At 47.3% G+C, this 24685-nt stretch overlaps 1 long non-coding RNA gene across 1 annotated transcript in view; it reads right to left on the bottom strand.

Annotated features, from left to right (window-relative positions):
- Positions 1–1491: 1491 nt before the first annotated feature.
- LOC138510939 (uncharacterized) overlaps positions 1492–24685 on the bottom strand; it is a 309116-nt gene continuing 285922 nt past the window's right edge. The window contains exon 5 of the long non-coding RNA XR_011280482.1: positions 1492–1624. This is a non-coding gene — a long non-coding RNA (uncharacterized lncRNA). The remainder of the gene's footprint in view (positions 1625–24685) is intronic.

Raw genomic sequence — 24685 nt, 5'->3', positions numbered from 1 at the left:
GCTCCAAGATTCCACTTTACTCTGTGCACAAAACGTGGGGAAGGGAGATCCAAGCTACCACATTCTGACATATTATTTGTGAACACTTCTTTGTTTTCTTGAAAACCATCCCACACCCTTTTTGTATTAGTTGTAAGGTTTGGCAATAGGTTTCTTGGTATAGGCCCTTTTTATTTGACACAACGCCACTAGGACTGCCTTATTTTCTTTTGATGGTCGAGACTTGCTCCCATCTTAGATTCAGGTTTAGATTAGGTGTTTTTCCAACCTGCATACAGTTTAAAAAACACCCTTGAACTGTGATCACTTGTGTCTGTCTTTACTGTTGCCACCCTGAGTTCCTTACACCCTGCATTTCTTTTACATCTATTTTGGGCTTCACTGTATAACGATTAAATGGAGCCCCCTCTTGCAATTAATACATGCGTACCTTTTCACTGAGCAGAACTTGCATATTTATTACATTATTCCACTCTTTAATTGATCTATCAATAATGAACTCTTTTTGTACCTCCTGTTCCCTTTCTGCTATTTTATCTTTGTGAATCCAAATCTGTTCCAATCTTGTCATGTCTCACCAATCTCCTCCCAACCATCCAGAGGTTCCCTCACCCATATACACTCTGTTCCCTCCTTTAGGCATGAAATCCAAAATTGTTGATAGTTTTCTAAATCTGCTGGCTGTATAAAGACCCGCTCATAAGGATCCTCTTCCTCATTTTCCCCAATTATTTCATTACTACCCTTCTTTTCGGTAGCTTTTTATCAACACTTAAGGGTAACATTAATTGCCCTTTTTTCTTGTTATAATATAATCTAAAGATGTTCTTAATGATGCAGAAGGTGACGATAATGAGCAACAAGGTGGGGCAGTCACTCAAAACAGTCTAGAAAACCAGGTGGGTACCCATGTGAAAATGCTGTCCAACAAGCTATTTAATTGCACGCCATGAACTTCGTTGGTAATTTTTTTATTGCGTGTCTGTATCTCTGTTATGGCTGCTTTCAATGTTCCATTTGAAGCCTCTCCATCGGGTATCATTGTACAACAACTGCTCCAAAACTGATAGCCATTAGGAGATCCAGCATGTACCGGTTCCGGAGGGTCACCAAGCATAGCGCCCTCATCTCCTCCTTAATTGCATTCAACACTTTGCTGTTGAATTTGCCAACTGTAGCAGCTCATATTGAGTGAGCTGCAGTCACTTTGCATTAGTGGCGGGCTGGACACCTGCGAGCAGTAGTGAGGTAAAAAAAAAGTTGCAGCTGTGGAAAACAGTCTGAATTCATAAGGGATAGCAGATAGGTTTTCTGCACTTTTCTTCAAAAAATAATTATTTGCCTGCTTCTTCCATCTTATTGATTTTCGTTCCTCCTCTTTCTGTGCCATTTTTTCACTGCAACGCAATCTTCATGTTAATGCTATTAGGAGGTACCACCAGTACAGGACTGTGCAAAGGGGACAAGCACAAACACCACTCCAGTCAGGCGGAAGCTGCACATAAGCCTTTAATCCACATGCCCACCATATGTCCATCACCCTGGAGTCCCCTGTGTCAGCGCTGCATTCCACATCACCTTGGTGCATCCAGGGTTATTGCCCAGGTAGATAGACCCACTCGACCTGAAACACAAAGGAAATCATGTAAAGCTCTTGATGTCAACTGGTTGATGCTTTTCATGTAGCCAAGTTAATGCATGTACATATTTTCCCCAAATTGCACTGCAACTCTCATTCACCTTGGCAGCCACATTTTGTTCAAAACCTACTAATCTCTCAACACAACATTGCATTATTCATCTCTCCAATTTGTCCCCATACAACACTGCTCCCTCTGCCCTCATCAATGGCCTTGTATGGCACCAGGGTATCCTCTGCCCTTCTTCACTTGTGCACCATAATCTCTTGTGGTCTCTTATTTATAATTCCCTTTTTTTTTAGGACTTTGTGTCACATATTCCAATACCTAATGCTGGGTTTCCTCATTTTCAATCATTTTTGTTATTTCATGAAATCGTCTTCATAAACCTTTTCCCCTTCATCCACCCACTGAACCGTTAACTTTTTTCCCCAGAATGAACTTCTAGTTTTGCAGAGTGACAGGTGCATCAGGCATCCTGCTTCCTCGTAATACACAGCTTTGGGTAGAAAGAGTTTGGGTGTTCCTACCACGTGTGGGATGAGAGAGCAGACGTAGCAAGTGCCATTCACCTGTTCTCTCCCCACAAGTAACATCTCGTCATACCAAACATTTCCAGTTGACTAATCTGGCTCTCCTTCAGTGCCATGATGAAAACCTTCCTCATTCATTAAACCCCTTTTTTCCCTATTTATGTTTTCATTCAAATGTGTTCCACCTTTCTCTCTTAAAACTAAATAGACCAAAATGATTAATCCTACACTAAAACATATTAATATCATAACACTCCAAAACACTGAAAATGTCTTTTTTCTTCATTAAAACATTTTCTTTAAAGACATTTTTATCATTTTGTTTTGCTGGTTTTCTGTATAGTCTAAATGCCGAGAAAAATCTTGATGAAATCTCCCATATACTTCCCATCATGTTGTGCTTATGGAAGCAGAGCTCTTGTCTTTGCGCACGTCTGTGAAGTGGACCCATTCTCACCGTCCTTTGATTTTCACCGCTGTGGGTGTTAAATAGATCACATTATGTAGGCCGGTGAAGCACTTCTCTTGCCATTTGCAAATGTGATTTTTTACGAATATCTTCTCCCCCTGTTAAAGAGGTGCTGCTTGTGGGAATTGTCCTGCTTGTCCGGTTTGATTTTTTGGCCTCGTCTGCAGGGATATGCATCAATGAGATTTTATACATGTCAAATTCCTCCCCCAGAATGCAAGAAGAAGAGTATGCATCAGAGATTGTACATGACGGTGGAATAGGCACATGCATTCTCTGCCCTTTAACAAATTAATGAGGAGTCAAGTGATGATCTCCTCTAGGTGTATTGCGCAGTGCAAATTATAGCAAGAGGCAAGCAATGCACCTAAGATTTTCTAAACGTTTGTGTAACCTTTGCCAACCGCATTTTAAGCAGTCCATTCATCTTCTCTAACAAACTGTTGGCTTGTGGATGGTAAACTGTGCATAGTAGGAGAGTTGCTACTTCCTTAATTAAATCATTAGCAAAATGCTGACCAGTGTCAGAACGAATTTCATATGGAATTCCCCCCCCACCTCGGGAACACCTCCCTCACAAGAAATATGGCCGCAGAGCGGGAGTCATTATGGTCACAGGGACCAGCCTGAAGCCAAAGTGAGAATGAACGCACCACTTCAAGCAAGTACCTGTAAGAGGTACATCTCTCTTGCATATCAACATAGTCAATATGCAAGTGCCGGAAGGGGCATCCAGTCATGGCAATGTTCCCTGCATGACTCTCAATGTGTGACCTGACAAATACATCTGGCATATCATGCAGTTATTCACAAACTCTACAACATTCTCATACACATTTGGTACAAACCACTCTTCACTTATCCCTTCAGCCACATGCTCTTTCGATACGTGGGCGTAGTGAAGCTGTTCCAATGCCACCGCAACCATTTGTTTGGCATGACCACTTTTCCTGTACTATCATGCCACCATACCAAATACGTTGGAGATAAAGAACATCCTTTCCTCTTCCATAACTCTTTCTGATCATCTGATGCTTCTCCCTGCAACTCAATTTTCTGCATTATTGGGGTTGCATTCAAGTTGTCTGGTAATGCATATTTTTCTTTGCTCACTTTTAGCACTGCTAGTAGGTGTATTTTTTTTCCTTTTCACCAGGGAACAGCACATGTGTTCCTTCTGGTAGATATGGTGCTCCCTTTGCTGCTCTGTCTGCTCTTTCATTTCCTAATTAAATCAAATCTAGTCTTCCTGTGTGGGCCTTGCACTTTATTAAAGCTAGTTCTACTGAGAGTGGTAACATTTCTAATAATTTACTCAGTGATCCTGCATGCTGAACAGGTGTACCATCACTTCTTTTGGACCTTCTCCTTTCCCATCTTGCTAGGCCCGAGTGAACTGTGGAAGTAACGTAGGCGAAATCAGAGAACATGTTCACTAACTGACCCTCTGACATGTTCAGTACCTCAATCAAGGCCACCGGTTCTGCTGCTTGTGCAGAGTAGTGGTCTGGTAGTCACGTCTGTTAGTACACTATCAACTCCTCCCCTTTGTGTACTCCATGTCTGTGCCCTACCACTGCAGAACCTGAATGTCTCTGCCCTGTGGTCTGATCAATACTGGAGCTTCAGTCAATGAAAATTATGTCCCAGCCCGTCTATGAACGCTATGCAGTCATGTACGTAATCACACTCCTCTATTTTTTCTGCAATGAACTCTGGTGGGTTTATAGTCCTGCATCTCACCACTACCATTGCTGGGTTTGTCAGTATTACATCATACCCTGAAGATCTCTAAGTTGTCAATGTTGATTTTGTTTTTTCCAGTATTGCGGATAATGCATGCTTCACATATCAAACTACAGGGTACTACAGTTATTGTCGAAGCCTTCTCAATTGCAAATGCAACAGCAGCAAGTGTCTGCTCACATGGGAAATGTCCCTGCATAACTGCATCTCGGGATCCACTGTAATATGCATGTGGTTTTTGTCCCTGTACCTTCTTCTGTGCCAGCACAGATGTCATTACTTTTCCACCTAAATGGGTAAACAGGTGAAACTTCTGTTTGTAATTGGATGTAGCCAGTATTGGTGCATGTGGTAATTCATGTTTTAGTTAATCAAAGATCTCGCCCATTTCAACTGTCCATTTTATGTTTGTTTTGTGTTTCTGAGCTTCTTTTAATGCTTGCAGCAATGGCCTGGTGTAAGTGGAGTAATCAAAAACCCATTCCCTGTAGTAGTTGCATGGGCCCAAGACCTGCTGCATCTCTTTCACTGTTTACGGTCGTGGAGTTTTATGTATGGCCTCTACTCTTACTGGTGTTATTTTGTCCCGTCTGCTGAAACAATCTCACCCAAGTACACCACTTTTTTGACAGCACTGCAACTTCTCTTTGTCTACTTTGTATCCGTTGTCAGCTAGCAAAGTCAGTAGTGTCACTGAGTCCTTCTACACTCTTCTGTAGGGCTGCATACCAATAAGTCATCAACTTACTTTATCACTATGCTTGCAAGCTGTAAATTGCTTAAATCCATTTGTATAACTCGGTTACAAATGCTGGGTCCCTCACAGTACCCTTGGGGCATTTTAGTGTGTTCCAACCTGGTTCTGCGATATGTAAACGCAGTGAGATACCTGGAGTCGGGGTGTAGTTCGATGGAGAAAAACACATTCTTCAAATCTACCACAGTGAAATAGTGTGCCTCTGCTGGAATGCTGCAAAAAATCGTAGTGGGATTTGGGACCAATGGATACTCTGCTTCAATAATATTGTTAGGAGGGTGTAAATCCTGTATAAAATACCATACCCCTCCCTTTGCTTTCTTGATGGGATGGATAGCCATGCTGCAAGGTGATGTTCTCTCCTGAGTTATGTTTTACTGCCATAGGGCATGCAGTGTCTCATAAATGACTTCATCTGCTTCTCAAGAAAGGGGGTACTGCTTTACTCGTGGCATTAGTACTCCTTCTTTTAATTTGATGTGTACTGTCTCGGACCCTTTTAGTATCCCTACATTATGGGGTCCTATTGTCCATAAGCTTTTTGGCACTTTTTCCAAATCTTCCTGCAAATATTTTGCGTTCTTTTTTGTTATTTGAGTCATCTGGGGAACTGCCCTTTCTTTTATGTGTACTGGACAAAGTATGCTCAATTCAAACACTACCTCTCCTTCTTCATTGTCTTTTTTTGTGAACAACTCTGTGTCACGTACTCCTTTTAATGTCAGTGTGGGTTCAATACCTAATATTGAACACCATTCCATGTTGTCTTCATCAGTGGCAACCAATATAATCATGTCCTTCCATAACACTAATTCCTCTAGGTACAGCAGTGTGTGTGTGTGTGTGTGTGTCTGAACTAATATAGGAGGGACACCGTAGCCTGAAGAAAAATGTGTTGGACAGCCGAAACACTCTTCCTTCAGTTCCTGGGAACCATCTCAACAACACGTGCCCCCTGTACAGAAACATCTCCATGCGTGTGGGTATCCCTCTCATTGTGCTATGTGCATAGTATGCCTGAATCAATATTGTCACTCTAGTTGGATACATTCCGGGTGTGGAGCACATCATCCCTTTCTCAGAAAATGAAATTGTGGCATTCAATTTGCTGAGTAAGTCCCTTCCCAGAATGTTGATGGGAGTATCTTTCGAATCCAATAATGGTGCTTCAATATTCTGTGTCCCTATTGTCAAGGGTAAATCTTTTGTCAGAGGAACTTTTTCGAATTGTCTCTGAAAAGCCTTGTGCGTCCAAACTTTTGTTAGCTAATGGAAATCATTCTTCCTTTATGCATGATCTGGTTGCTCCAGTATCTATAAGAAATGGAAATCCCCCCTGTCCTATCTGAACTGCTACCTCGGTTCCTCCTGTGGGTCCTCAGTTACTGCTAGAACAGGACACACTTGTACCCCTGTGGGTACCCCTATTGCAAAAATGTATTTGCAGATGATGTAAAAGGATTACCGCCCACCACTGTCACTCTTGTGTATTGGGGCACAGTGCTCTGTCCCAATAATGTTACCCCTTCTTGGACACCCAGGCTTCTCAACGGCCTGGGTGTCCTTTATACCAACTATGCTGATGACACCCAGGTTATCATGAAACCTTTGGGTTCCTATTCACAGGACTCCTTGGCCAGCAACACCACCTATTCTGCCATCCAAGCCTGGATGGTAGCCAACTCTCTGGCCATGAACACTGGTAAAATCGAGCTGCTGATTGTTGCTTCTAGCCACAAGCTTAAAAAACTGGACCCTGAATATAAATGTTTCACCATCGCCAACAGCATCATCCCAGTGGCATAAAACGTGAAGACGCTCTGCGTTACTTTGGATGCAGAGCTGACAATGAACCATCATGTTGCTCAGGTTCTGGCCTCTTGTGGCTTTATCAATAAATGACTACACCACATCCACCTGTTTCTGTCCCACAAGAACGCCTCCCTCCTGGCCTCTGCCCTCATCAATTCCTGCTTGGACTACTGCAATAGTCTCCTGAGTGGCCCCTCCCGCACGAATATCTCTGCATTACAAGTTATTCAAAATGGAGCAGTACAGGCAACTTGTGGCCTAGCCAGGTATGCCCATTCCATAAAATGTCGAAAAAATAAAAATAAAAATAAAAGTGAACATATGAGAAGGTAGGAAAAAATAAGAAAGATGTTGAAAATGGAAAACACGATGTGAAATTCTCATGTCCGTTCCTTCCAATTGGTCGTTCATTGGCACATTGAAGAATAGTGTCTCTCTCCTCCATCTGCGCCACGGCAGAAAGATGATGAAAAATAGAAGAAAAATACAGGAAATAAACATAAAAATAAAAATAAAATACGAACACGAAGTGTTTATCCTTATTTCCGCTCTTCTCAATCTGTCCTATGTTAGCAGAATGGAGAACTTTGTCCTTGTTTTCTTACTCTGTCCTCGGCGGAAGGATGATGAAGAGTTTTATCGTGGATCTCCCCCCTCTAAGGCTCTCCTCAGCAATGGATGTCCATAATTGCTTCTCAGCTGCGAGAAGATAGCTCTCAGGAGCCTTTTGAGTTGCGCGTTCTTTGTTGGGTCGCTGAGGAAGGTGGGCACGTCGACAGTGATGGTTCTACCCACTAGTTCTGGAAAGTTCTCATTGAGGTGGAAGAAGACTCGGAATGCGTATCTACAGTCTTCTGGTGTCAACGACATTCGCTCTTACTTTCTGGCCTCTAGATCACAGGCCCCCCTTTTTTTTTTAACAGTCTTTGTACTTCCCTCGATTTGTCCCTCGACGAACAGTCTCACAGGAATCTCCTCAGGAACTCTCGCTGGAAGTTGGACAGTTCCACTTGGAGCATAATCCTGTGGAGAAGATTCTTCATGTGTAGGAAATTGACTGGATCTCTGAGGAAAGTGACAACATCAACATCAGCAGGCCTTCCCACCATTTCTGGATAGTCTGTGACTAGTCTAATCAGGACACTGTGGGCTAGCTGCGTGTCTGCAGGGGACAGGGACATTTGTTTTGTTTTGCTGGGTCCCGATCACAAGTCTTTCTTTTGTCATGAGCAGTTTTTGCACTTTCCTGCTGCATGGATTGCTACCACATGGTTGAGTTTATACCAAACTTGCTTCAAAAAATCCTTGTTTCAGGGGTTTCTGATGAAAGTCAGTGTATCTGTGGTTCTCTCGACAACTCCTGGGCACTCCTCTATGATTCGGACGAATAATGTATACGTTATTTCATCAATGATCACTTGGGGTGGGAGCATTAGTCTCTTGTTCACTGTGCTCGGGCAACTCGGCAAAGACTTCTGTGATGACAGTCAGTAGTTGCCTGACTACCTTCTTATTTTTCTGGATCTAGAATGTATTCTGTGACACTCGTTCCTCTCCCTATGAGTGACGGATATGTTAGGAGCACAAGCTGAAGGTAGGTGGGTACATCCCACTTGAGACTTCTGCCGGGATGTACCATAAATTCTGTGCACTAAGTCTTGGTACTGAATGCTTTAGGATAACGTTTTTTGGTTCTCAGAAATGTCTTATTTTACTGCTTATCAGAGTCTTAGAGTTCATGTTCAATGCTTCGTATGGTTCAACGTGTTCGAATTATTAGTGTCACTGCGGTTCCGGAATATATGATTCTCCTTTTACCCTGCACCTTTGGCTGCACAGAGTGTTCGTTTGCTTGGTTGGTCTTTTTTTTTGTGCATAAAGGAAAAGTTCAGTGTGACACAATTTTCACAAACGGGCTCTTTTCTTTTCTTCTCTGCTCATGGGTCCTTCTTCCTCGCCATAGATCTTGTCTGCACGTGCTGAGGTCCTTCCCTGTTGTCTGTAGATTCCTCGGAGGTGGATGCAGTATGAGTGCCCTCCCCTATAAACGGTTTGATGTCGTTTAGGAAGATCCCGGCTCTTCTGCCTTCGAGCTTGACAGCGGACAGGGTGCAGTCCTCTACGATGAAAGGGCCATTAAACCTTGGCTCGTCCCATTTTTTCCTTGTAAAATTCCGTACGAGGACGCTGTCACCAGGGAAGACAAGGGGCGCACCAAGGCTGTGAGCTGCGCCTGCATCAGCACTGTCTGTTGTGGTTTGTGCTGTGCTGTTCCTTTTATGCCGGCGCTGCAGCTGGCCTGAAATGACAGTGGCGGTGGATGTGAGACAGTCAAGGTAATTCTTCATCTTTGCTTCCAGAACCTCCCTAGCAGGCTGGGCATCCCATCTAGCCATTTCTCTGAGGGTAAGAGGGGTCCTCATCCTTCTACCAGTAACAATTATGTGCAGCGTAAGATGATGGTCGGAGCCTGGTTGGTTCCGATGAGCATACAATGCCAGTGGTAGACAGTACAGCCATCCTTTCTTTAATGTGAGGTTTAATTTAGCTATTCTCTCTTTTAACAGGCCGGTGAGCCGCTCACATATTCCATTTCCCTCTGGGTGATACGCCGACGAGAACTTGTGCTTTATACCAAGCAACAAGCTAATGTGCTCAAACACTGTGTTTACAAAATGGGACCCATTATCTGATCTCATTACCTCGCACACCCCCCACCTAGGGAACACTTTCCTCACCAGAAATTTTGCGGCACAGGCTGCATCGGGGTGTGTACAGGGACCTGCTTCTATCCATCTTGAGAAAGTACACACCACCACAATTAAATACCTGTACCCATTACACACCTGAATCATATCGACATAATCGATATGTAGGTGCTGGAACGGTCCATTAGGTCTGGTAATGATTCCTCTCACTACTTTTAATGTGTGCCCAGAGGTGAATTGCTGACAAATTATGCAGTTGACCATAAAAAATGCAACATGCTCTGCTAAATTTGGCGTAAACCAGTCTTCTGTGAGCGTTGCAGCAAGATTTTCTTTTGACATGTGTAAGGGTTAGTGGAGCTGTTCTAACGCTACCTTTAGAAGGGTGACAGGCATTACTGGTTTACCAGTGCTGTCTTGCCTCCACAATCCGTCAGAGGGGTTTAAAGAACACCCTCGACGCTTCCATAAATTTGTCTCCTCCTGAGGTCCCTCGCCTTGGAGCTCCATTAACTGAGTCTGCCCCATATTGCTATAGGCTTCTGGTGTGGCTCGTGCTACCATCATTCGTTCATGGGTACGTGCTAGCTCCACGTCCATGATTGTTTCATTCTTGGATGCCATGCGCTTGGCTTCCTTGTCCACTTCATGGTTTCCACGTGACATGAAATCTGTCCCCTTGGTGTGAGCAGCACATTTCACGACCGCTATGCACACTGGGAGCTGTAGTGCTTTTATCAGCCTATCCAGTAAGGCTGCATGTTGCACTGGCATGCCGTCTGCTAGGAGGTAACCCCTCCTTTTCCATCGTGCTAAACCTGCGTGCATGGTGGAAGTCACATAGGCAGAGTCACTGTACACCGTTACTTCCTGATCTGCATGATTTTCGATGGCGAGTATCAGGCCACAAGTTCTGCAGCTTGGGCTGAATAGTGAGAGGGTATTTGCGTACTGACGAGTACCTGAAACTCTCCATCCGCCAGGTGTTTCACCACGGCTAGGCCTGTATACCCTTGTCAGTCTTCTTGTTCGATTCTAGAAGACCCGTCAATGAAGACGACCTCCCCACTTGGCAGGGCGTTTTCCTTTAACCATGGGATTTCATCGTAGAATTCTTCATAGTTTGCACAGTCATGGACTGGTTCACCCTCGGTTACTGGTTCTATTATGAACGTTGCAGGGTTCACCGTTTTACATCAAACTATTTTGATTGTTGGATTAGAGATGATTACCTCATAGGCGGATGCTCTCTGTGATATCAATATGCCTTGTGGCTTTTCCAGTATGGCGAACAGTGAATGCTCGACATACAATGTCATGGAGAACCCCAATGGCAGACACCTTCTCGATGGCAAACGCGGCAGCAGCCAGATTTTGTTCGCATGGGATGTGGCCCCTCATAACCGGGTCCGGATTTCCGCTGTAATACGCTAGAGGTTTGCACCCCAGTGATGTTCGTTGAGCAAGTACTGCGTCATAAAATTGCCATCGGTATGTGAGAATAGATAGAATTCTTCTGCATAATTAGGGATCCCAAAAACTGGGGCCTTACAAATTGCCCCCTTGAGTTCTGAAAAACCCTTTTCCATTGCCTCAGACCACCCGATTTCTTCCTTTGTTGCTTGGGCCTTCTTCAGGGCCTGAAGCAAGGGCTTGGTGTACGAGCTGTAGTCAAAGACCCAAGCTCAGACATAATTGCACAGGCCTAAAAAGCTTTGCATTTGCTTGATCGTGTGTGGCTTGGCCGTGTTCATGATGGCTTCAGCCCTTTCTGGGGTTATCCTTTTCCCTTCATGAGAGATTAGTTGCCCTATGTACAGCACTTCCCGCTGACAGTATTGCAACTTTTCCTTGTCAACTTTGTACCCTTTCTCAGCTAGTATTGTTAGTAGCTGGACAGACTCACTCCTGCATTGCTCCTCAGTGGTGCTGCTTATCAGAATGTCATCTACATACTGCAAAACAAGACTGTCTACTGCAATACTGCTTAGGTCCATTTGCAGGAGTCTGTTAAAAATGGATGGGGACTCACAATATCCCTGTGGCAGCCTCATGCTTTTCAGGCGCATTTGCCTGAACGTGAACGATGTCAAGTCTTGTGAGTCAAGGTGCAACGGAATTGAGAAAAAAGCATTTTTCAAATCGATCACCGTGAAATATTTTGCCTCAGTGGATATGTTACACAGAATTGGGTTAGGGACTAGAGGGAACTCAGCTTCGACAATGTCGTTTAATGCCCTTAAATCCTGGAGTAAACGCGCCAAGACCCGCCCTTTGATTTCTTGACGGGATAGATCACTGTCTTACAGGGTGATTCTGACGTCACTAGGATGCCCTGTTCCATCATGGCGGAAATTGTCTTCGCGATCCCCTCATCCGCTTCTCTGTACATGGGATACTGTCATGCTCTTGGTAGGATCGCTGCTGGTTTTGGTTTGATTTTCACCTCTCCCGCCCCCTTCAGGAGTCCTACGTCATAAGGCCCTGTTGTCCATACTGCGACAGGCACCTGGGCCATGTCCTCCTCGAAGTATTCTGGACGTACCAGCGCCAACATCATTCTCTGTGCACTTCTCGTTTGATCATTTTGACCCAGAATATGAGACTTACTTCCACTCTTGTCTCTTCTAAGTCAGGGTGTTCTTCGAACAGATCGTCATCAGTGACGTCAGTCACTCGATACCCTTCTTCAATGGCGATAACAGCGCACCATTACCTTCCTTCGTCATCATATCCTTCTACCAGCACCACCTTCCGCTTTACTGCAGCAGATTGTATTTCCAAGGGAAATATTTGTCCCTCTTCCTCATGCACGGGTATTCTTGGTCTAAATAGAAATTCGTCAGGGGTTCTCATAGGTTTGTCTGCGAGGCCTGGCAATCCCGCCATAAGCACTCGTACGCCATATGCGAAAACCTCTGGCTCCAGCGGTATAGCTCTCATGGCTGCACGTCCAGAGTATGCTCTGATCATTTCGAACACATTAGAATAATGCATTCCTGGCGTGGAGCACACTATACCATCCTCAGTAAACGAGATTGTCATATTCAACTTTGTCATTAAATGTCGACCCATGATGTTTACTGGGCACTGATGTCAGTACAATAAGGGTACATTCATTTCACGCTCTCCCACTGAAACTGGGAGTGTGTCTGTAAAGGGAACTCTGCTATGAGTTCCAGTGAAACTCTGAGTATCTATAGCCTCGCCGGACAAGGAAACCTTGCCTTCTCGTATGCACGAATGCGTTGCACCCGTGTCAACTAAGAAGGAATATTCTTTACCCCCTATGGTGCATTTACCCTGGGTTCCCTTTTAGGGTCTGGTGTCACTGATAGGATAGAGCACATCAGAGTTTCCCGTGAGCTGTCCTATTTTATGTATAGGTTTGGCCCACTGTAAGTTTGTGGAATACCCCCATTCCCGGGGTTGGTTCCCCCTACATTGTTCATTCCTTGTGGCACCGGCGGTGGTGCCTGTTGGGGCTGCCCCTGTTGCAAGTTCCCCATGTTTGAGGGTTGAAACCCTTGTTGTGCACCTTGCTGCAAGCTTGCTGCCTGCTGCTGTACTATGTGGCCCTGCGCACTGCCTTGTTGCGGGGCGGCAGGCTAATTCACCATACCTGCTCCCATTCCTTGGCCATTTTGCCACATGCCTTGGTTTCTGCACATGTGCGCCAAATGTCCTGTCATTCTACACAGCCAGCATACTGGCGGTAGTCGGACCATCTGCCCATCCGGCATGGCTTGACCGCTCATCTGTTCATTCTGAAATCCACCTTGGTTATTTTGAAAACCTCCCTGATTACCATGGAAACCTCCCTGGCCACCTTGCCACCCTCTTCCTCTAAATCCTGTACCCCTCGGGTAATATCCCGTATTAGCTGGGTTATTTACTTGCTGCGTGCTGGGCTCGGCTGGTCAATATGGCTCCCTCGAGAGTATACTTCGAGAGCTTCTTTTGTACCGGCTTCGCCTCCTCTCCCTTACGGGTTGCTTCCTTTTTTCGGTTCTTTTCTTGTAACAATCTGCAGTAGTGTGCAATTGTCAATTGAATTTCAGCCCACGGTTTGGCTTCGATCTCTACCAATTTCTTGAGCTGTTTTTGCACCGGTTCAGGCAACCCTTGACACAGTATGTGGTAGAAGACAGGGATAGACTTTGACCAAGACTCATGCGTTTCGAGCACCCACGCGTCTTGAAAATTTGGGATATAAATCAACGGATCATCTGACTCTTTCATTTTCCAAGTCATTATAGCTCCCATGTCTGATGTGTCTGGGTATAGCGTTCGCAGCGCTTTCCACACTGCTGCTCTACAATTATTACACAGTGCTCCATCATGGGTAGTGTTAGTTATCGTTACCCTTGGATACCCAGCCCGTTTCCACACATCGTCAGGCCTTTCACCAAGTATGGCGATCAGGAGGCCCTTGATGTCCCCTATAGCTGAGGTGACCCCCGGTCATCTTTTCTAACTCGTGTATCCATTTCCCAGCCCCCGATATCAGCATTGGAAGCTTATTTTTTAAGTTTTCTCGGTCCATGTGTGGCCATGGAATGTATTGTGGCCTCACTCCCCCTTTATCTAGCAGCGGGAATTGAAAGGCACAATCTTCCTTTTCTTTTCTCCCACTCCTCCCGACTACTGGCGGGGCACAATTACCATCTTGCCGTCTACCCGGCAGTGCCCTTAAACTGCCTGCATAGGTGGATGCTGGCCCCCCCCTCTGATCACGGGGTGTTCCCTCACGTTTGCCATGTGTCTTGGTAGGCTTTGATGTCCTAGGTCCAGATTCACTGGCGTCGGACCATCGTACCCCTTGGCCTCGAGGTAGCAGCTTTTCACATCATCTCCCTTCCTCCTGTGCCTCGTCCTCCGTATCCCCACCGGAGTCCGATCCTGAGTAATCCCAGTTTACGCAACTCCTTGCATCCTCTTCGTTTTGCCTGATCTCCAATCTATCAAGGGACAGTCCCCTGCTCCCACTACCTTGGGTGGTATCCTCAGTGTCATATAGCTGAGTGCTCTCTAAGCGCTCATCTTCCCTTCCCCCTTGGTGGGCTACCTCTAGTCCTATCTCATCATATATTTTATCAATCGTTTCCCCGATGCTTCTGGTATCGAAGTCATCGTCAATATTTATCTCGCTTGTACCTGGTACCGCGTCGCTTGCAGGAAAGAATTCTTCTATGTCTTCCCACTCTACTATAGGATTGGGTTTAACGACTACCCGCTCCAAATACTCAATATCTCGTGCCCTTTGTCTTAGTTTTCGTTCCAATTCCTCATCTATCTCCTTTTGCTTTTTCGGTTCTTCTCTAGCCTTATCTACTTCTCTCATTCGTTCATTTCTACGTGTCTTTGCCCTTCTACTCTCCTCGTCTTCCCGCTTTTTGACCTTCCTTTCGTGCACTCTCCTTTCTTCCTCCAACTTTAACATGTTCAGCCTGTATTTTTCATAGGCTGCATACTGTGTGCGACTGAGCGGTATTCCTTGCTCTTCGCAATATAGTTGTTCTCGCCTTAATCTATCCTTCTTTCTTGTCCTTGCATCCCTTGCTTCTTTCTCCTTTCTTTGCTCTTCATCGTGCCTTCCTCTCGTCCGCACATCATCACTTCCCTTTCCATCTAGCTTTAATAGTATCTGTCCTCCCATCCATTCGTCTTTCGTGAATGCTGTCTCATCACTTCCTTTCCGCTTCTTTCCCTCTCTCTTTTTATCGAGAGGTGCTCTAGCCTGTGCCTGATCCTTACTACTACCGCCATGCCTCTCCTTGTCCCTCGGGACTGTGGAGGCCAAATCAATTTCCTGCTCCTGTTCTTTAGTTTCGTCACTACTACATGTAGGTGACTCATATGCGGGGTTACTGTACCCTGTGGCTGCTTTGAGTTCTTGTAACGGGTAAAGACCCTCTGATTTGCTTCCCTCAATGACTAATTCTGGCATGGCTGGTGGCGCGGTAGGTGTCTCACCCCCCTCCGTACATACATTTAATATCCAGTCTGCAGGTGGTTCTTCTTCCTTCGTTTGCTCAAACATCTTCCAAAGCTCGAGAACAGCAAGACGTTTCTCAAGCTTCTTGCCAGTATATGTGGCATGAAGTAAGGGTGTCATGTGCTGTAAAACAGCCTTAGACAATGACCCATTCTGGGGCCAAGGCATAAACATCTTATTGGCAGTACCCTTAACCCACTCCTGGCTATATTTCTTCAATTTTGGTGCATGCTTGGGCAGTTGCTTGCACAAGTGCGCAAGTGGGGTAACCTCTTCCATTCTCTTAACTCCAACACCAACAATATTTACACAATCTTTTAATCTTCCCACTAGTATGAGTAAGCACCACAACCGCAAGCTCCAATCCACTTCTTCCCGCCAAAATGTATACTATCGATTAATTCAAAAGAAACCATCAATTCACTGGCGATTCCCTCTTAGTTACAGAATCGCGGAAGGCCAAAATGCATTTCAATCAATCACCAATACAATTGTTGAACATTTAACATGCAGTAAGACACATATGACGGACACTTGACAGACTAGACAGACACCAGCTGGTCATACATGTACCTGCCTTCTAATTAATACCCCACCATGGGATTTGAACGAACCCCGTTAATTCCGTCTTTAAACGTAATCGTAGCCTAAATTGTCCCCCCTCTGTGGGCTCTGGGTTCACGTTCCTTCTGACCACTCTTTAAAGCGCAGGAACAAGGCAAATTCTCGTTTTTCTCTCGGGTGTCCCCCCGGTATTCTCTTACGTTTTAGCTCAGATGCCCCCCTGGTATTCTCTTACGTTTTGGCTCAGGTGCCCCCCTGGTATTCCCCTTTATATATGTTTTTCTTTTTATACTCGAGTCATTAACCCTTTAAATATATACCGTCTTCTCTACCTCTAGCTACTTTATTTTTCTCCTCCACCCTCCGTTACCTTTCCCCTACTTGCTCTAATGCCTATGAGACATTTGCCAAGGTAATGAGTTTCGTTGTTTCACTCACCGATCGCCTCTTTTCCTCTCTAGAACTTCAGGATCACCGCCCCTTCCTCTTCCTGCTTTTAATGTTTTCGTCCGATCCGCTGCCCGTGGGAATGAGAAGGGTTATGCTTGGAAAGGCGGGTTCCTTCAGACCCACTGCAGATTTTTTTGAAATTTCACTCAATTATGTGCAGCGTAAGATGATGGTCGGAGCCTGGTTGGTTCCGATGAGCATACAATGCTAGTGGTAGACAGTACAGCCATCCTTTCTTTAATGTGAGGTTTAATTTAGCTATTCTCTCTTTTAACAGGCCGGTGAGCCGCTCACATATCCCATTTCCCTCTGGGTGATACGCCGACGAGAACTTGTGCTTTATACCAAGCAACAAGCTAATGTGCTCAAACACTGTGTTTACAAAATGGGGCCCATTATCTGATCTCATTACCTCGCACACCCCCCACCTAGGGAACACTTTCCTCACCAGAAAGTTTGCGGCACAGGCTGCATCGGGGTGTGTACAGGGACCTGCTTCTATCCATCTTGAGAAAGTACACACCACCACAATTAAATACCTGTACCCATTACACACCTGAATCATATCGACATAATCGATATGTAGGTGCTGGAACGGTCCATTAAGTCTGGTAATGATTCCTCTCACTACTTTTAATGTGTGCCCAGAGGTGAATTGCTGACAAATTATGCAGTTGACCATAAAAAATGCAACATGCTCTGCTAAATTTGGCGTCAACCAGTCTTCTGTGAGCGTTGCAGCAAGATTTTCTTTTGACATGTGTAAGGGTTAGTGGAGCTGTTCTAACGCTACCTTTAGAAGGGTGACATGCATTACTGGTTTACCAGTGCTGTCTTGCCTCCACAATCCGTCAGAGGGGTTTAAAGAACACCCTCGACGCTTCCATAAATTTGTCTCCTCCTGAGGTCCCTCGCCTTGGAGCTCCATTAACTGAGTCTGCCCCATATTGCTATAGGCTTCTGGTGTGGCTCGTGCTACCATCATTCCTTCATGGGTACGTGCTAGCTCCACGTCCATGATTGTTTCATTCTTGGATGCCATGCGCTTGGCTTCCTTGTCCACTTCATGGTTTCCACGTGACATGAAATCTGTCCCCTTGGTGTGAGCAGCACATTTCACGACCGCTATGCACACTGGGAGCTGTAGTGCTTTTATCAGCCTATCCAGTAAGGCTGCATGTTGCACTGGCATGCCGTCTGCTCGGAGGTAACCCCTCCTTTTCCATCGTGCTAAACCTGCGTGCATGGTGGAAGTCACATAGGCAGAGTCACTGTACACCGTTACTTCCTGATCTGCATGATTTTCGATGGCGAGTTGTGAAGACCGGTGGGGGGGTCTGTACTTCCGCTCTCTATATGGTAGAGGAGAGGCACAGAGGACCCCAGCCAAGATTCTCTAATACGGTAGCGATGGACGAGCAATCAAGGCCTAGCTTCTCAGGAGGTGATGCAGGCTGGTTCTTAAGTACAGTGTATCCCCAAGCCCCCACAAAGGAATGTCCACACACTGTATTACTGAAAACACAGTCTTTATATAATTAATATTCAAGGGTTATGTACACTTATCACAATAACGCACTTTGTGCTCAGGAAAACCAATAATGATAAATATCTACAATTCTAAAGTGGTACCACTAATATTAGACCTCATTAAAGTGCATTCACAATACTGTAAAAATGGCACACAGATCAATAAGAAGGAAACCAGCAATAGAGAGAGGAGAGATAAAAGATGGTTGAAACAATAGGCAGAATACTGGCCCTAGCTACTGGACACAGTTCTGTGTGGAGATCCCCCCACCTGGGCAACCTGTAAAATAAAGGGATATGACACAAGCCCAGTCCATATATTGTTCAACAGTCTTATTCTCTCCTACAATGTTTTTACCCCCCCAATGTACCTGGTGGAGTCGAGTTCTTCGAAGAGGCGTCGACAGATCCTTCTTGAATGACCCCCTTTTAAGCAGGAGTCACGGATCGTCGAGAGGCGTCGAGAAACGTCGAAGACCTCGGGGTTCGGCGACGGGGAATCGACGGCCCTTCTTGAATGCCTTCCCTTTCAAGCGGGAGGCACGGGGCGTCGAACGTCCGTCGACAAACGAGGTAGAACGATGTCGAAGAGGCGGCAGCTTCGTCCGAGCGGTGCTCGTCGGCGTCGGGGCGTCGGCGTCCTGCAAGGCGGAGGTGTGCGGGGCACCTCAATGACAATAGTTCTGGACCGCAAAGATTGTAGAGACGGGAGCCCAGCAAGGGCGTCGAGTCGCTCGAGTCTTTGGGATCGTGAGGTGGCGGGAAACCCACCGGCGGATTCTCCTCGGCGCGTTGGTCGTCCTCGACTTTCTCCGGCAGGGCAAAAGCGGTCGACGGTGCGGACGAGGGAGTCCTTCGAGTCAAATGTTCTTAGGCAAGGAGCGGACGGCTCCGGTCGTCGGCGGCACGGCGTCAAGTGGTTCCCACGGCTGGGCAACACAACTTCGACGGGCCTCCAGCGGTTACACAGACCTGCGAACCCTGGTCGACGGCAATGGACTTCGACAGCGTCGAGGTCCGGGTGCTTCACTTCGATCTCCTCGGCGGTCCCGTCTCGGGTCGGCAGCCTTTCGAGGGTCTGACTTCCAGGGCGCTTCGGCGAAGATTCAGCGGTGCTCGATGGTCCCTCGGAGCACGGGAAGAGGGCGCCTAGCCAGGTCCTCTCTCGGGTCAGTCCTCGACGATGTCGACAACCTTCAGTTTCTGTCGAAGCAAATGCCACAGCAAGTCTTCTTCTTCCAGTTGGACGTCGAGGATCAGCAAATCCAGTTACTCTTGAGTGGAGACTCAGCTTCTGAATGCTTCTGAACAATTTCCAGTGGTGAGAGGTCCCCAGATATACTATTCTGTCTCTCATCCACACTGCTGGCACACACACAGCAGCCAATCACACAGAAGGGCATTCATGCAGTCAGTCAGCCAATCAGGCACACAGTGCATTCAGGCCACACTCCTCCCTTTCAGACACTCACAACAAGGAATGTGGATTGGGACAAGTACCCAGCCATTCAACACTACACACTGCATTCAGGCCAGTTTCGGGCAGGGCTGTCTCAGTCTTTGTCTCTCATGCCAGAAACCAGACAACCACAACAAGGAGTGTATATTGGTCACACACTCCATTCACCCAGGTCCCACCCACAGGAGGTACCCATAACATACAGTCACTGGGAAGGCTCCAGTCAGTCTAGCTGGGCCTTCACAACAACACCATATATGGAACTTCCACCCAACAGCCAGTCAGGGGGAAGGGACAGAGTCAGGGCTTCCCAGGACTTTGGGAAAAACAAGATAACAGGCAATAGAAAGCAAGAGGCCACAGGGGCCATCTTGTTTCCTATCAGGAATCAACTGATTCCAATGGCAGGGCCTGGGTATCCCAAAATGGAGGACACCCAGAGCACCTGTCAAATTCAGCATGGAGCTGCCACCAGCCCATACCCTGCTCTGTGGGCCACCCACAGGTGCCCAAAAACATACACTAGGGGCACAGGGTTGTACCCCTACCCATGGGTGCCATAAGGGTATCCCATGGGTCTGTTCACCAAACCAAAAGAGAGCTGCACTGCCAGGAGTCCCTCATGGACTCCTGGGCAGAAAACATGACAGAACACACGGTAAAAACAGAAAAAGGACAAGGATTCAGAGGCCCTGTCCCTCAGATGCATTTCCGGCATCACAGTCGCCCCCCCCAGACTGAGGTGGAGGGTGCCTAATCTCCCACGGGATAGACACCCTCATCCAGACGGTCAACATACCTTCTGGAAAGGCCATCTGCATTATCGTGACTCTTCCCTGGTCTGTGCTCTATGGTGAAGTCTAGCCCTTGTAGGCTAATCGACCACCTGAGCAATTTCGGATTCTCACCCTTCATCTGCATAAGCCACTTCAGGGGCTTATGATCTGTTTGGACCTTGAAGGTGGACCCCGTAAGGTAGGGCCTAAAACGCCTAAGGCTCCAAACTATACTAAAACATTCCTTTTCAACAGTAGCCCACCTAAGTTCTCTACCCTTGAGTTGTCTACTGATGAATATGATAGGATGTTCTCTCCCTTTGTCATCTAACTGGGACAAGACAGCTCCAATTCCGGTGTCGCAGGCATCCGTCTGGACGATAAAGGGTCGGCTGTAGTCAGGCGCACTCAACACAGGTGCCCTACACAGACTTTCTTTCAAGCCATCAAAGGCCCTCTGACAGTCTTCAGTCCAATTAACCTTCCTAGGCTGTTTGGGTGAAGTTAGAGCTGTCAGGGGTGCAGCTATGGTTCCATAGTCTGCCATGAAATTGCGATAGTACCCAGTGAGGCCCAAAAAGGCTCTCACCTGGGTTTGAGTAGTGGGAGTCTCCCAGTTCTGTACGTCCTGTACTTTACTGGAGAGAGGTTGGATTTGACCCCCTCCTACCTCATGACCAAGATAGGTAACTTTCCCCTGAGCTATCTGGCACTTGGTGGCCTTGATAGTGAGGTTAGCCCTTTTCAAGGCCTGCAACACCCTATCCAGATGTGTCAAATGCTCTTCCCAGGTGGAACTGTAGACGGCAATGTCGTCTAAGTAAGCCACACAAAAGGCTTCCAGCCCACTGAGCGCATGGTTGACCAATCTCTGGAAGGTGGCAGGGGCATTCTTCAACCCAAAGGGCATGACCCTAAACTGGTAGAGTCCCTCAGGTGTTGAGAAGGCGTCTTTTCCTTGGCATGGTCCGTCAGAGCTATTTGCCAATAGCCTGAGGTAAGGTCAAAGGTGCTCACAAATTTGGCAGCACCTATGGTGTCCACGAGCTCATCAGCCCTGGGCAATGGGTGCGCGTCAGTTTTGGTGACGGCATTGACTCCTCGGTAGTCCACACAGAACCTCCAATCCTTGGTACCCGCCGGGGAACTTGCCTTGGGGACAAGGACCACTGGACTGGACCAGGGACTGGTGGAGGGTTCAATAACACCCAGATCCAACATCTTGGCGACCTCAGCCTGGATGTGGTTTTTGACGGTATCTGACATACGATAGCTCCTGCTCTTGACAGGCACGCTGTCACCAGTGTCAATTTCGTGCTTACACCACGGTGTAAGGCCCGGTGTCAGTGAAAACAGAGAGGCATACTGCTGGAGCAAAGCCCTGCAGGCCCTCTGCTGCTCCGTTGTCAAATCGGGAGAGAGTTGTACTCCCTCCACTGAGCCATCCTGAGGGTTGCTATGCAGCAAATCAGGAAGGGGCTCACTCTCATCCTCTTCTTGCCCTGAAGCTAGCAAGAGACATGAGACCTCTGCTCGCCTGTGGAAAGGCTTGAGCCTGTTGACATGGAATACCTGGGGGGCTACCCCAGAGGCTCCCATGTCCACCAGATAATTGACTTCGCCCATCTTGGAGATGATCCTGAAGGGTCCAGTCCACTTGTCTGCCAAAGCTCTAGGCTTGGTAGGCTCCATCACAAGGATTTCCTGTCCCGGAGTCCAATCCACTTGCGAAGCTTTCAGGTCATGCCAGTACTTATTCAATTCCTGGCTGGCCTTGAGATTTGCTGTTGCCTGACCCATCATTTGTGTCATCCTCCGCCTGAGGCCTAACACATAGTCCCCCACTTGCTTGGCGGGACCTGGAGGGGTGGCTTCCAAGCCTTCTCGGATCAAGGCGAGGGGCCCCCTCACGGGATGTCCAAAGAGTAACTCAAAGGGGCTGAAACCAACACCCTCTTGAGGTACCTCTCTGTAAGCAAACAGCAGGCATGGCAGGAGGAGATCCCATTTCCTCCTTAGGGGCTCTTCCAAAGCACCTAGCATGCCCTTGAGAGTTTTGTTAAATCTCTCAACCAGACCATTGGTCTGGGGGTGGTAAGAGGTGGAGAACTTGTAGGTTACCCCGCACTCTTTCCACATGGTTTTCATGTAACTAGACATGAAGTTGGATCCTCGGTCAGAGACAACCTCCTTGGGGAATCCAACACGGGTGAAAATGCCCAGGAGAGCCCTGGCAACCACCTTGGCAGTAACAGTCCGAAGGGGTATTGCCTCAGGGTACCTGGTGTCATGATCTACCAAGACCAGGATGAACCGATGTCCACCTGAAGTGGGAGGGTCAAGGGGACCGACGATGTCGATGCCCACCCTCTCAAATGGTGTGCCAACCACTGGTAATGGCTGCAGTGGGGCAATGACCCTGCCTCCAGTCTTGCCAGACAACTGACAAGTTGGGCAGGTCCTGCAGTGGGACTCCACCTCTACTCCCATCCGTGGCCAGTAGAAATGGGCAGAGAGCCTCTGCTTAGTCTTCTTGGTCCCAAGATGACCAGCCAAGGGCACCTCATGCGCCAACTGCAGTAGGAAGGGCCTGTAAACCTGGGGTACCACCAACCTCTTGCGGGCACCAGGTTCGGGCTTAGTGGGCTCACTAACAAGGAGCTCACCCTCCCAATAAATCTTGAATGTCCTAGGCACTTCACCTTGTGCCTGGGACAGGGCCTGTTTCCTCAGGCCCTCGAGAGAGTGGCACTCTCTCTGTCCCTTACAGATGTCTGCCCGGGAGGGTCCCCCTTCAGCTAACAAGCATTGAAGGTCGGGATGATCCTCCGGGTTGAGAACCTCTCCCACAGGAGAGTCTTCTGTCTCTTCTCCCACAGGAGTTGAGTTTGGGTTTTCCGCTGGACCCAGCCCGTCCGGAGCATGGATCCCAATGGGTGCTGTCGGAACAGCAGGAAGAGAAGGTGTTCCCTCCACAGAGGTGGCCTTCTTGGTCTTCCTTCTTCTTGCCTTAGGCCTCGCCTTTGGCTCGGGTACCTGACTCACAGCCAGACCCGGTGTCACCTGTGACCTAGTGACTGCAGCAGCAGTCATGGGAAGACCATCCGAGATCAACCCCAACTCTACTAGATCATTTCCTAACAGAATGTTAGCAGGGACATTGTCCTGAACCAGGACAGGAAGCTTTGCTGTCTTGTCTCCAATCATGAGTGTGACTAAGGCTACAGGTGATAATTTGGGAGGCCCACCAGCTAATCTGGTGGTTTGCAGAGGAGCACCTTCATAGTCCTCTGGCTTGAGCAGGGTCCTGTCCACCACTGTCATGCTTGCCCCAGTGTCTCTCAAACCAGTAGAAGGCTGGCCATTCAAGAGGACACTTCTCAAAAACCTACGGGTGTTCTGTGGGATAGTCGCCAGTACTTCTGCGTACTGGTCCCAGGCCCCAAGGGACACTAAGGAAATCTCTACCGGAGCACCAAAGGTGATTCCGGTAGAGGAGGGGAGGACAGTGGCCTCCACCTCAGACACGGGGTAAGGGTAGGTCAGGCTGACAGCCTGTACTCCAAGTGCCTTACCTTTACACTTGGGGTCACCCCTTTTGTGATCCAGAGCCCCACAATCCCAACAAGTGCCAGGAGTGCGGGGTACGGTACTGGAACCACTGGGAACCTGCTTTGCAGCAGGTGGACCACTACTCTTATTCCCACCCACAGAGGACTTATCCCCACCAGATTTTTGGGTCTTAGGAGAGGAAGGTTTTGGTTTACTCGACTGTGATTGCTTTTGGGACTCCTCAGCTTTCTGAGAGGTCCCCTTTTCTTTGTCCTTGTCCTTCCCACTGGAGTCCTTAGGGGACACCCGGTGGGAGACCCACTTGTCAGCCAACCTAGCCAGCTTAAAGGGGTCCAAAATGTTCTGGTCAGCCACATACTGACGCAGCTCTGGTGAACAGGCTTCAGAAAAATGCTCAAAAAACAAGAGGTGGGACAACTCAACAAAAGTTTTCACCTTGTAACCGTCAATCCACCCCATCATGTTCATGTGCGCAGTACTCACCCAGTCAACCCAAGACACATTCTCTCTTTTCTTAAAATCCCTGAACCTTTTAAGGTATTGGGTAGGTGTCTTGCCAAACTTGGCAATCAAAGCAGACTTCATACACTCATACTGACCCCTTTCCTCCACACTCAGCTTCAGAATACAGTCATATCCAGTTTGAGGCACTCTGCTTAACAAACACTTA

This window comes from Ambystoma mexicanum, chromosome 6p (genome assembly GCF_040938575.1).
Source record: "Ambystoma mexicanum isolate Mex_15411 chromosome 6p, UKY_AmexF1_1, whole genome shotgun sequence".
Lineage (NCBI taxonomy): Eukaryota > Metazoa > Chordata > Amphibia > Caudata > Ambystomatidae > Ambystoma > Ambystoma mexicanum.
This window is presented reverse-complemented; position numbering and strand designations above follow the sequence as displayed.